Source organism: Triticum dicoccoides, chromosome 3B, assembly GCF_002162155.2.
Source record: "Triticum dicoccoides isolate Atlit2015 ecotype Zavitan chromosome 3B, WEW_v2.0, whole genome shotgun sequence".
NCBI lineage: Eukaryota > Viridiplantae > Streptophyta > Magnoliopsida > Poales > Poaceae > Triticum > Triticum dicoccoides.
In genome coordinates, this window is record NC_041385.1 from 310,484,548 (window position 1) to 310,498,417 (window position 13,870).

Consider the following 13,870-nt stretch of genomic DNA (forward strand, 5'->3'; position numbering starts at 1 on the left):
AGAAGGGGAAGGCCCCCCGAGAGGGTCCCGACCCGCTTCCGCTGAAGAAGTGGCCTGTCCCCGGCTGCTGCGACGTGGCCACATGGTAGGAGAGGTCGAGGCCCTGGTATGAGCGGCCGCCGCCTAGGTTTCCGCTGCCCTTGTATGACCGAATTGAGGGCCCTAAAGAAGAAGACGCCGACGAGTCACGGCGGTGAGCGTCGTCACCCCTGGAGTCCATGCTGAGGGCTCTTCTCGCGAGCTTGTGCTTCATGCTGCCATGTCTCCACGCTCTTGGATTCTCCTTCCTCCCTCCTTCGCCCTCGGGATGCCGCCGAGGGGGCCTTTGGAGCTCTGGCAACAGCATGCTGACTGCAGCACCCTTGCGACCGGAGCAGAGGTCGAGTTCGTCGCTCCGGGCAAGGTCTACATGACCCGGGGCTGGGGCGAGATCGCCCGGGTCTGCCGGACAGGGGGTGCCCTCGTAATTCATCTTGAATACGATGGCGCCTCCTTGATGTTCTTCAAGGTCTTCGACGCGGAAGGACGCCGACTGGAGTGCTGCCCCAAGGAAGGCGGCTGGGGCATCGAAGTGGCGAGGGTCAGGCCTGCCAACCGCGTCCCCAGCAGCTCCTCAGGCAGCAGCGGAGGAGCCGGAGAATCCAGCGACTCCCCCGAGCTTCACGTGACTTCGGAGACGAGCCACGACAACTACAAGCCTCCAAGCTCGCGTCGTGCTCAGAGCAGGGCAGCTGCGTCTAGCCGCCGATGCCGCTAATCTGGATGGGGTTGGCACCGACACTTGGCGGCCCACTGTTGATGATGGCGTCTCCTGCGGAGGCACACGTAGTTAGCGTTCCTTAGGATTAGCACCTTTTGTTCCCTGCGAGGAATTGAAGTAACACCCCACGGGGATATCTCAGGCGCCTGCCATGTCTTTTGTGAATATTATCCTTATTTTGAATCGATGCGAGATGCTTGTCCTGTCTCGGCTCAGCTCCCCCTTTCTATCCTCGCGAGGGCTTGGTGCTCTACGCTGACTGGTCCCGGTCCCCAGGCAGGCTTCAGCCGTCACTGGTATGCCAGGTCGCAATGCCGTGGTCAAGGCCAGGAGGTGAGCGGCCCAAGGTCCAGTAAGAGCCCCCGAGGCGCGATGCTCAGGAGGTCCCCTTTAGCACTCAAGCAGCCTCCGCTAGGCAAGAAAGGAAGGCAACGCCACCATGACAGAGCCGCACCAGGCGAGGGTTTAGCATCGTGTTGATTTAGCTTTTCCAGGGGTGTGACTTATCTCGTGAGCCTGGAGTAGTCCTTCGGCGAGGTGGCAGGCCTGTGCGCCAGCAGCTACGGTGTCATTGGGTTGGGTCCTCGTGAGCTTCTCACCTCTTCCCCGCACTTTCCTTCATGCTCTACATCCTCAGGTCCCGGCCCTCGAGTGAGCTCAGCCGCCGCTGGTATGACAGGTCGCGATGCCGTGGGTCAAGGCCAGGGGTGAGGGCTGGAGAGCCAGTAAGAGCCCCTGAGTCGCGATGCTCAGGCGCCCCCCTTTTAATGCGCAAGTGGATCACACGGGAGAGAGAGAGAGAGAGAGAGAGAGAGCTCACGACGCCCCCATGTCATTCCTTTGGTGGATCATGTACACCAACACGAGGAAAACAAGGACTGCCATTACGGTTGCCAGCCAGCCATTGGTTGCTCCGAGGGAGTGATTGGGGCACTGAGGGCCTGGTGAGGTAGCGCATTGCGGGGCTGCCATGGCCACAACTCGACCACTCAGGTTTGTCGACGTTGCAGGGATGGACCCATGCGCAAGCGCCGTGCCAGAGCGAGCGGCTCCAAAGGTAGGTGTCAATCAAGCAGGCGATTATCTCAAGTAGGTTAAGCATGAAGAAGCAAATCAACTTAGATAGATGCATAGAAAGGCACACGCCACTGCATCAGGCTCGAGCGGCTTGGGGATGATGCAGCCCGAGGGGCGCCCCCAACAAGGTAAGCTAAAAACATGAGCAAAACAGATACATGCCGGGGGGACAGACCCACGCGACCTGGGAATGATGCAGCCCTGAGGGCGCTCCCAGCTGAAACAAAACTTGAGAGAAGTCACCTGATACCATTGCAGAGTGAGTGTCGGAGTAGATGATGGTCATGGTGAAGAAGCCAATCCTCACGAGCCCTCAGGGCTCCGAGCCTCGGGAGGCTCAGGAGGTCCGGGCGGCTCCGCGAGGTCCACCTCCATTTCCTCCAGGAGCGCGCGGTGCTTGGCCACCTGAGCTTCCAGAATGCTTCTCATCAGGTGCTGGTGAGCAGCAGCCGCGTTCGGCAGGCCGAAGGGCATGTGAATGTAGCTGTGCGGTGGGCCCTCGCAACGCCCCACGTGCGAAGGCCACCATCCTCGCCTGGATGGGGGGCTACGCTGGGCAGGCGGCGGTCGCCGCGCATGACTTTTGATTCCTGCAACTCCTGAGCAACCTTGGTGATGAACTCTTGAGGGTCGGGCCCTCCTTGCCTTGTGCCTTCCTGAGGGAAACATGCCGTGAAGCACGCCTCCAAGTGGTGCCCGAGCGCCTCCCTCATGATCTTGGTAAAGTCAGTGGCTCCCCAGGAGAGAGCCCCCGAGCCCTACCCGAGGAGGGCGCCAGGCACGCCTCCCTATGCGACGGAGGGTGGCGCCCCTTAGATGGGCGTGTGTCCTGATGCGGCGCCTCCGGAGGTGCCTTCCTCCTGAGGCCTTGAGCCAGGATATGTCTTCTTCTTCTCGGGAGCTGCTTCAGCAAGGTTTCCACTCTTGCTGTCTGGGTCCTCGATTGACGCGGCTTGGAAGGCGCGCTCGAGAGAGAACACCGCATCCTTCTCTTCGCAGGGGACCGTGATGACTCCGCCACTTCCTGGCATCTTGAGGACGTTGTAGACATGGTGAGTCACTGCCATAAACTTGGCCAGGGCGGGATACCCGAGGATGGCATTGTATGTCAGGCGAATGTGGGCGACATCAAAGTCAATGAGCTCGATACGGTAGTTCTTGCACTGCCCAAATGTGGCAGGGAGGCGGACCTGCCCTATCGGGACAGTGGAACCATCAGTGACTCCTGAGAAAGGCTAGGTTGGTTGAAGCTGATCGTATGGCACTTGGAGGTTGTTGAACATCTCGATGGACAGGACATTGAGCCCTGCCCCGCCGTCAATGAGGGTCCTGGTAACTTGCACGTTGCTGATGACTAGGGAACAGAGCATCAGGAGGACACCGGCCATTGCCGCGCACTTGAGCTGATCCGCTGAGCTGAACGTGATGGCGCACGCAGACCACCTGAGAGGGCGTGCGGCCTCAAGCTTGGGGAGGACTTCATTCACCTCGCGAGCAAACTTCTTGAAGATGCGCTGAGAGGCTGGGGCCTGGGCACCGCCCAAGATGCAAGCGATTGCACGCGGCTCCTGGAAGCCCCCAGCCCCCTCGTCCTGATGATGGTCATCATTCCTTCTTGGTGGTGGTGGCAGAGGAGGAAGTCCTGCGTTGCCTTGCGGGCGATCCTCATGAGGCTGATCCCTCCAAGCCCCCTCGTGAGGCTGATCCTGCTAGCGGTCCTCGCGAAGCCGGTCACACTACCCTTGGCGAGGGCTACGGTCGACCCAGCGTCCTCCACCTCTTGCTCCGCCTCGGCCGTAGCCTCGATCGTTGCGCTTGGGACATCGACCGACGCGGCCTTCTCGCACAGCCCTGAGCTCTTGGCATTCGTTGGTGTCGTGGGTGTGGAGATTGTGGTACACACAGTACCGGCTACCCTTGGACGACTCCGGCTGGTCCCTGCCATGCTTCATGTCCGGCTCTGCTGCGAGCACAGCTGCTCCCTGGCGCTTCACATCCTTGGCCTTGGCTTTCTTCTCTTCTCAATCTGCAGCTAGGAGCTCGAGAAGGGAGATGTGTCCCTCCTCAGCCCTTGCGCACTTGGTCGCCAGGTTGAACAACTCTAGAGACGTACATAGATCTTCCTAGATCGCCAGCTCCTGCTTCATCTTGACGTCACGGACGCCATCAGAGAATGCCAAGACGATAGCCTCCTCGGTCACCTTGGGAATCTTGAGGCAAGCGCTGTTGAAACACTGGATGTACTTCTGCAAGGTCTCTCCGGGTTGCTGCTTGATGCAGCGCAGGTCACCCACGGCAGGCGGACGATCGTGAGTGCCCTGGAAGTTGGCGATGAAGCGAGTGCACATCTCGTCCCAGGAGGAGATCGTGCTAGGATGCAGGTTCAGGAGCCAGGTGCGGGCACCGTCCTTGAGTGCCATTGGAAACCAGTTCGCCATGACCTTTTCGTCCCCATTGGCGGCTTCGATGCCCAGCTTGTAGAGCTGTAGGAACTCCGCGGGGTCGGCAGTGCCGTCGTAGCAAGGGGGTAGGTTAGGTTTGAACTTGCCCGGCCAGGCGACACTGCGTAGCTCGATGGTGATGGCGCAGCAGCCTGTGGTAGCCACCAGAGCTCTCTGCTGGTGCGGGTCTTGCTCCTGGGGATTCCCGCGCGCCGCTGCCTGGAGCAGCGCGGGGTCTTGATGTGCTAGCACAGGGATGCGGCCGTGGCACACTGGTGCCGGGAGCACGCATGCACCTTCTTAGGGACGAAGGATTTCTTGGCAGCTCCTTTCTTGTCGTGCGGACACCGGACGCGGTGGATCTCGTCCTGCGGTCGCGCGCCTTGGAGCCAGGGCGCCTTCTTGGGGAGGAGGTGGCGGAGGGACCTCCTGGGCTGCACCACCTGCGCAGGACGGAGGGTGAGGCAGCGAGAGGGACGGCACTAGGGAGCCCCCTCAGCGCTGACGAACTCGGTGATGCGAGTGAGCCACTCCTCGTAGAGGTCGTCGACGGGACGGTTGTAACGCCCCGGTTTCGATGCGCCAGGTGTCTGTCAGTTATTCGCCGTCGTTGCCATGTCGTTGCCATGTCATTTGCTTGCGTGTTGCATTTTATCATGTCATCATGTGCATTTCATTTTGCAGACATGTTCGTCTCATGCATCCGAGCCTTTTCCCCATTGTCTGTTTTGCAATCCGGCGCTCCTATGCCCTTCGGCGTTCCCCCTCTTCTCTCTTTTCGTGAGTGGGTATTAAATGTTCTCGGAATGGACCGAGTCTTGCCAAGCGGCCTTGGTATAGCACCGGTAGACCTCCTGTCAAGTTTCGTGCCATTTGTCGTCCGTTTGATACTCCAACGGTTAACCGGGTAACCGTAAAGCCCCTCTCTCTTTGCAGCCCAACACCCCTTCCAAAGTGGCCCAAAACCCAGCCAACTCCCCTCCATGCTCTCGGTCGTTCGATCACAATCGTGTGGGCGAAAACCGCTCCTCATTTGGACTCTCCTAGCTCCCTCCACCTAGAAAAACATCTCCCCCTCTCCATTTTCGGATCAATTTCCCCCCGAAACCCTAGTTTTTCCCCTCCGCGCCGCGCCGGACATGTCCGCCCTCGCCCCCGCAGCCAATCAGAGGCCGCCGCGTGGCCTCCCGCACCGCCCCCACCGCCGCGGCCCGTGGAGCCCATAGCGGGCCCGCGCGGGCCCTCGCGCCGCCCCGCCGCCGTCCTCCACGGCTGGCGCCGCCCCGCAGGCCTCCCGCGCCTCCCCGGCCTCTCCCTCGCCCCGCCGCCCTTCGTCGACCTCGCCGGAGAAGAAGGTGGATGAGATCCACTAGGATCTCGTCCAAACGCCGTCCCCATACCGGATCCCTCCGTCCCGGAACGCCTCCGTCCCGGGTTGACTTTTCCCGGAGGTAAAGATGGCTAAGTCCCCGAATCTGCAGTAATTTTCATGCCATGTTCGTCATGCCGTATCTTTGCATCCGTAGCTCCGTTTCGTGCGTGTAATATGTCAAATTGTTCGCCTCGAAGATCACATCATTTCATCTCATTGCATCATTTACATTTGGGCTCATCTTGACGCCCGAAATGCTGTTGGAAGAGTGCTTCATAATGTCAGTTTAAGATTCTTATCAGCACGAGCTCTTTTGTCATTTTTGCCATAATTGATTTGTGCACCCTATGAGGTTGATGTCTTCATGTGTTTTGATCTATGCCATGTCTTCTTTACATAGGTGCTTAGCATGTATTTTTGTGATCTATGTGGTGACTAGCACAAGCATGCAAACTAGACATCGTGATGTTGCTGATTTTAGTCCTTGTTCTGCTGTTATTTTGATGCCATGTAAACTTGATGCTACAGAGAGATCCATGCATATTTTGAGATACTTCAGTAAGGGTGTTTTGAACATGTGGTTATTGTATATCCATTCATGTCCTTTGTTGCAATTATGGATTAGTCTAGCATGTCATTTTCGTGCTCTACTTTTGCTTCAAAATGTTTCTTGGCAGATTGTTTACGTGTTATTCAATTTGGCCAAGGATGCTATAGTTGATCCTTGCATGCTATGGACTTGTTCTTGCCTTGGTTAGTTACATAAACATGTCTTCTTGATGATTCTATGCTTACCTTGTTATGAAATGACTTGTGGTGAGTGTATCGAGCTTGTTAAGTAGTGTACATGATGTTGCTGTTTTGCTAGGCTGAATCTATTATTTCGTGATGCTATATAAACATGTTGCTACTAATCATTCTATGCATAATATGGAGATGTTCTATAAACATGTTTTGATCTACACATCATGCTATATCCATCCATGCTCCTGGTAGCATTTATAGCCTGCTGTAGCTTGTTCATATCTTGCTCCAAAGTTGCTTCACAATGTTGTTGTCAGCCTGTTAACATTAAGTTCAATTGTTTCCATGTGTTTTGCTAGTGTTCCATGCACCCTATGAACTTTCTCTTGCCATTCTTAGCTTCACAAATATGTCTTCTTACTGTTGGTTGCCTTGCCATGCTATTTATTGCTCTGTGATGAGTGGTACAAGCTCATTTACATGCCTTCATAATTCTGTTTCTGCCATGTATGAATCTGTAATATAACTTGCCATGTTTACGTGGGTGCCATCATATTTTCTGATCCTTTTTGGCTTATGGTCAGTAAGGGACTTTTGATCTATGCATTTAGTAGATTCATTCCATGCCTTTGTTTGCCATGATAAGTTCCTGTAACATGTTGTTTGATAGCTCTGAACATTCCATCGTGATGTTATTTTCTGCAAAGTCTGGAATTGTTATTACTTGCAATCTTACCATGTGTGTTTGGGCATGTTCTAGTGATTTCTGGGGATAGCTCAGTGTTCATGTTTTGTTATGCTTTACCTGTACATCATGTCCATGACTTTTGTTATCATGTTGAGATGCTGTAGCATGTTGTTTTGATGCTTGCAATATGCCTAGTTGCTGTTTTGGACAGATTGTTGCTATGACTTGTTTCATGTGTGTGTTGAACCGTTGCTCCGTTTTGAGTGTGCTCTATATGAAACTTGCTTGTTTTTGCATGTAGCTTCATATTATCATGTTGCATCCTTGTTTTGGTGTGTTTGCTTGATGTTTGAGTGCATTTTGCATCCATGCCATGTTTAACTTGTTTTGCTCATATCTTCTAGACCGTAGCTCCGAACTAAATGAACTTTATATGTAACTTGACTAGAATCTCGTGTAGATCATCTTTGTACATCTTAACTTGCTGTTTAATAACTTGAACATAAGGTTTATTCAGATCTGAACCAATTTTGAAATATGCATATGAGGACTTACCAGAATTGTTATATGTTGTTCCCGGCCTCATTTAAACTTGCCTTGATGTGTTGCTCTTGTTTGCATCATCTCTTGCCATGAGTAGCTTCATCTAGATTTGTCATGCATCATGCTTGTTTGTGCATCATTCCTTGTTCATGTGTGGTGTGTTTACCATGTTGTGTGCTTCTTCTTGTTAGTTCCTGTTTCGTTGCGATCGTGAGGATTCGTTCGTCTACGCTTGGTTTTTCTTCGTGGCTTCATCTTCTTCATGGACTCGTTCTTCTTCCTTGCGGGATTTCAGGCAAGATGACCGCTACCCTGGATCCCACTACTATCATTGCTATGCTAGTTGCTTCGTTCTATCGCTATGCTGCGCTACCTATTACCTGTTTATCGAGCCTCCCATATTGCCATGAACCTCTAACCTTTGACACCTTTCCTATGCAAACCGTTGTTTGGCTATGTTACCGCTTTGCTCAGCCCTCTTATAGCGTTGCTAGTTGCAGGTGAAGTTGAAGATTTCTTCATGGTGGACAGGATTTTGGTTGGGATATCACAATATCTCTTATATTATTAATGCATCTATATACTTGGTAAAGGGTGGAAGACTCGGCATTTTGCCTAGTGTTTTGTTCCACTCTTGCCGCCCTAGTTTCCGTCATACCGGTGTTATGTTCCCGGATTTTGCGTTCCTTACGCGGTCGGGTGATTTATGGGACCCCCTTGACAGTTCGCTTCGAATAAAACTCCTCCAGCAAGGCCCAACCTTGGTTTTACCATTTGCCTCACCACCACCTACCCTTTCCCTTGGGTCGGCCAACCCAAGGGTCATCTTTATTTTAGCCCCCCCGGGCCAGTGCTTGTCTAAGTGTTGGTCCGAACTAGAGCACCGTGCGGGGCCATCCCTTGGCAACTTGGGTTACGTCGGTTCCTGTACGCTTCGCTCATCCGGTGTGCCCTAAGAACGAGATATGTGCAGCTCCTATCGGGATTGTCGGCGCATCGGGCGGCTTTGCTGGTCTTGTTTTACCATTGTCGAAATGTCTTGTAAACCGGGATTCCGAGTCTGATCGGGTCTTCCTGGGAGAAGCTCTATTCCTTCGTTGATCGCGAGAGCTTGTCATGGGCTAAGTTGGGACACCCCTGCAGGGTATAAACTTTCGAAAGCCGTGCCTACGGTTATAGGCAGATGGGAATTTGTTGATGTCCGGTTGTAGATAACTTGACCCCAGATCCGAATTAAAACTCATCAACCACGTGTGTAGCCGTGATGGTCTCTTCTCGGCGGAGTCCGGGAAGTGAACACGGTTTTTGTGTTATGTTTGACGTAAGTAGGAGTTCAGGATCACTTCTTGATCATTACTAGTTGACGACCGTTTCGCTTGTTCTTCTCGCTCTTATTTGCGTATGTTAGCCACCATATATGCTTAGTCGCTGCTTCAGCCTCACCACTTTACCCCTTCCTTTCCTATTAAGCTTTGCTAGTCTTGATACCCATGGTAATGGGATTGCTGAGTCCTCGTGGCTCACAGATTACTACAACAACAGTTGCAGGTACAGGTTATGCGATGATCATGATGCGAGAGCGATGCTTGCTTGCGTTGAGTTCTTCTTCTGCTTCTTCGATCAGGGGATAGGTTCCAGGTCGGCAGCCTGGGCTAGCAGGGTGGATGTCATTTGAGTTTCTATTTGTGATTCATCCGTAGTCGGATGTAGCTCTGATGTATTGTGATGTTGTATTCGTGTGGCATTGTATGCCTCTTGTATGTATCCCCATATATTATGTAATGTTGATGTAATGATATCCACCTTGCAAAAGTGTTTCAATATGCGTGTCTATCCTTGGTGGGACCTTCAAGTTCCTTTTGGATAGGGTCGCATATTGGGTGTGACAAGTTGGTATCAGAGCCTCGACCGACCCTAGGAGCCCCCTTGATTGATCGTGTAGTCTGGCCGATGTTGAGTCTAGAATAAACTATTTTCGGAGTCTAGTTATATCGGAGAGTAGGAATTCTTTTTACTCCTCAGCCCCTTCGTTGCTCTGGTCAGGAATCTTGACGTAGGTGTTTTGAATTACTCCTCTTCCCCTTCAAATTTTCTTTAGGATCACGCAGTTGGTTCTCCGATCGTTGGTTCTCAGCTCTTTGCATCCGGTGCATTTCTCGTCAAGTCGACTCGAGCCTCTTCATCTTTGAGTTCAATCCTCAGTTGTTCTCTTTCCCACCCGCCCACCCTTCTTCTTCTCGGAACCGGAGTCCGTAATCGAGTATCCATCCTACTCGTGTGAAGTCTTTGTTTTCTTTCTTCAATGATTTCAACCGGTGTTTTCTCTTCAAGATATTCGTCGATTCCCCCTTCCAAGTTGTCTTCGTTTTCCCGCCCTCCCACCCTTTTTCTTCCTGGAGTATGAATCTCTTTCAACCATCTATCTCATTCGTGCGGAGCCTTTTCAGTCTTTCGTAATTATTTCAACCGGTGAATTGTCGTCTCATTTGTCATTCTTCATCCCTTTTCTTTTTCCGGTGGATTCAATTCTAATTTTCGGTAGTGATCGTATTCTTTTCCTTGGATCAAGTGTTTTCCTTGCTCATTCGCCTCTCGCCAGTTTAGCCTTCCGGAGTGTTCAAGTCATCTCAGGAGATTCGTCTGTGTTCCAATTAATTCGAGGTTGTCACCTCATTCAAATATTTCAATTGTTCTGGTGCATCATCTATCTGTTCATCAGTCCTTTCCAATGGTGTTTTCTCTTCAGTGGCCCCTAACCCACAGGTCTTTTCCCAGGATCTTACCTGACTCTTCTAATTTTCCCCGGAGTTATTCTCAAATTCTTTTCAAGTTTGACGTAAGAATGGATCCCATCAGTTAGATGCCTTTCCAAGATCTCTTTCAAATTCTTTTCATTGTTGGCTCAACCTCTCTGCTTTTCATTCTCTCGGAGTATCTCAGTAATTTTGGTGCTGTTTCTCGTCGTCATTTGAAGATTGAAGAAGAGTTTTCATATCATCCTCTCGAATTATTTCAGTTTGTCAGATATTTTTTTCTTACCCATCCGGAGTATTTCAGGAGTTGATTTCTTTTTTGTTTCACCGGAGGCCTTCATTCCAGTTATCGTTCTCTATTTATCCCGGCGCGTCGTTCAAATGTTCGTTAATCGGCTCGAGTTTTTCCCGTTCTCTTGCATCTAAATCCCCTCTAGCATATTTGTTCTTCTAATCCTTCCCGGTGTTTCATTCTATTTCGTCAGTCATTTCCGAATTCTAACGGTGGTTCCTTCAGATCCTTTTCCTGGGTTATCATTTTAATTCATTCGTTCTTTCCAATCCTACCGGTGGTTCATGAAGACCTTCTCAAGTTTGCGACATGTCTTTTCTCAATCCTTTTCAAGAAGAACAAGTAGTATGCAAAAATCCATTGCTTGTCATCTATTTAATTTGATGAAGGATAAGCATACAATAAATCTTATTCTTATTGATTCAAGTGATTAATCCCTTCCTTCGGAGTTTGTTCATGATGAATAAATTCTAGTTCCAAGTGTTTTCATCTTTTCTTTTCCGGAGTTCAAAATTTTCCTCGGCTATTTCGTCGGAACCTCCATCTAAATCATCGCAACGCTCATCTTATTCTTTCATCCTCCATTCTATCTCGTCATCCTTTTATTACCAGAGTTCTTCATGGTGGTTCTTTATGATTTAATTCATTCTTTGAAGAGTTCATCAAGATTCTTGTTGGCAGAGTTCAAGTATCTTTTCTTCTCGCGTCTCGAAGCGCAAGTAATTCTTCATTTTCTTTTGAAGTGGAGTTTTGCATTTCTTCGTTCTTCTCAGCTATCCAATCATTTCCGTTTGTGGTCGGTTATCACCTCATAATTTTGAGATGTTTACCATAAGTCCACGACAAGCTTATTCTTTCGTTGTTGATTTTCTCAACAACTCCGTTCAATTCTTCCTTCTAAGTTCTTTTCATTCAACTCTTCCAATTCGTTCCGGAGGTTTTGTGTCATGTCTTCATCAAGTATCATTCCATCTTGTGAAGCTCGTGTTCTATTCATTCATTTTTCAACCGGAGTGCTGCCTAAATCCTTTCAGTCTTATTCGTTTCTTATCTCGTTTTAACCGGAGTGGTTTCATAGACTATCTGATTCAGTGAGCTTTCGATTCTCGTCATTCTCGCCGTTCCTCTCTTCTTCTCGAGTGCTCTCGATTCTTTGCTTCTTCTCTTGAGTTCTTGTTTCACCTCATCCCTTTTCCCTTCCGTCTCGGTCCTAAGATCTCGGGACGAGATCTCTTGTTAGTGGAGGAGTGTTGTAACGCCCCGGTTTCGAAGCGCCAGGTGTCTGTCACTTATTCGCCGTCATTGCCATGTCATTCCATGTCATTTGCTTGCGTGTTGCATTTTATCATGTCATCATGTGCATTTCATTTTGCATACGTGTTCGTCTCACGCATCCGAGCCTTTTCCCCATTGTCCGTTTGGCAATCCGGTGCTCCTATGCCCTCCGGCGTTCCCCCTCTTCTCTCTTTTCGTGAGTGGGTATTAAACGTTCTCGGAATGGACCGAGTCTTGCCAAGTGGCCTTGGTATAGCACCGGTAGACGTCCTGTCAAGTTTCGTGCCATTTGGAGTTCGTTTGATACTCCAACGGTTAACCGGGTAACCGTAAAGCCCCTCTCTCTTTGCAGCCCAACACCCCTTCCAAAGTGGCCCAAAACCCAGCCAACTCCCCTCCATGCTCTCGGTCGTTCGATCACGATCGTGTGGGCGAAAACCGCTCCTCATTTGGACTCTCCTAGCTCCCTCCACCTATAAAAACGTCTCCCCCTCTCCATTTTCGGATCAATTTCCCCCCGAAACCATAGTTTTTCCCCTCCGCGCCGCGCCGGACATGTCCGCCCGGCGCCGGACACGTCCGCCCTTGCCCCCGCAGCCAATCAGAGGCTGCCGCGTGGCCTCCGGCGCCGCCCCCGCCGCCGTGGCCCGCGGAGCCCATCGCGGGCCCGCGCGGGCCCTCGCGCCGCCCCGCCGCCGTCCTCCGCGGCTGGCACCGCCCCGCAGGCCTCCCGCGCCTCCCCGGCCTCTCCCTTGCCCCGCCGCCCTTCGCTGACCTCGCGGGAGAAGAAGGTGGATGAGATCCACCGGGATCTCTTCCAAATGCCGTCCCCATCCCAGATCCCTCCGTCCCGGAACGCCTCCGTCCCGGGTTGACTTTTCCCGGAGGTAAAAATGCCTAAGTCCCCGAATCTGCAGTAATTTTCATGCCATGTTCGTCATGCCGTATCTCTGCATTCGTACCTCCGTTTCGTGCGTGTAATATGTCAAATTGTTCGCCTCAAAGAGTACATCATTTCATCTCATTGCATCATTGATATTTGAGCTCATCTTGATGCCCGAAATGCTGTTGGAAGGGTGCTTCATAATGTCAGTTTCAGATTCTTATCAGCACGAGCTCTTTCGTCATTTTTGCCATGATTGACGTGTGCTTCCTATGAGGTTGATGTCTTCATGTCTTTTGATCTATGCCATGTCTTATTTACAGAGGTGCTTACCATGTATTTTTGTGATCTATGTGGTGACTAGCACAAGCATGCAAACTAGGCATGGTGATGTTGCTGATTTTAGTCCTTGTTCTGCTGTTATTTTGATGCCATGTAAACTTGATGCTACAAAGAGATCCATGCATATTTTGAGATACTTCATTAAGGGTGCTTTGAACATGTGGTTATTTTCTATCCATTCATGTCCTTTGGTGCAATTATGGAGTAGTCTAGCATGTCATTTTCGTGCTCTACTTTTGCTTCGAAATGTTTCCTGGCAGATTGTTTACGTGTTATTCAATTTGGCCAAGGATGCTATAGTTGATCCTTGCATGCTATGGACTTGTTCTTGCCTTGGTTGGTTACATAAACATGTATTCTTGATGATGCTATGCTTACCTTGTCATGCAATGAGTTGTGGTGAGTGTATCGAGCTTGTTAAGTAGTGTACATGATGTTGCTGTTTTGCTAGGCTGAATCTGTTATTTCTTGATGTTATATAAACATGTTGCTACTAATCATTCTATGCATAATATGGAGATGTTATATAAACATGTTTTGATATACATGTCATGCTATATCCACCCATGCCCCTGGTAGCATTTATAGCCTGCTGTAGCTTGTTCATATCTTGCTCCAATTTGCTTCATAATGTTGTTGTCAGCATGTTAACATTAAGTTCAGTTGTTTCCATGTGTTTTGCTAGTGTTCCATGCACCCT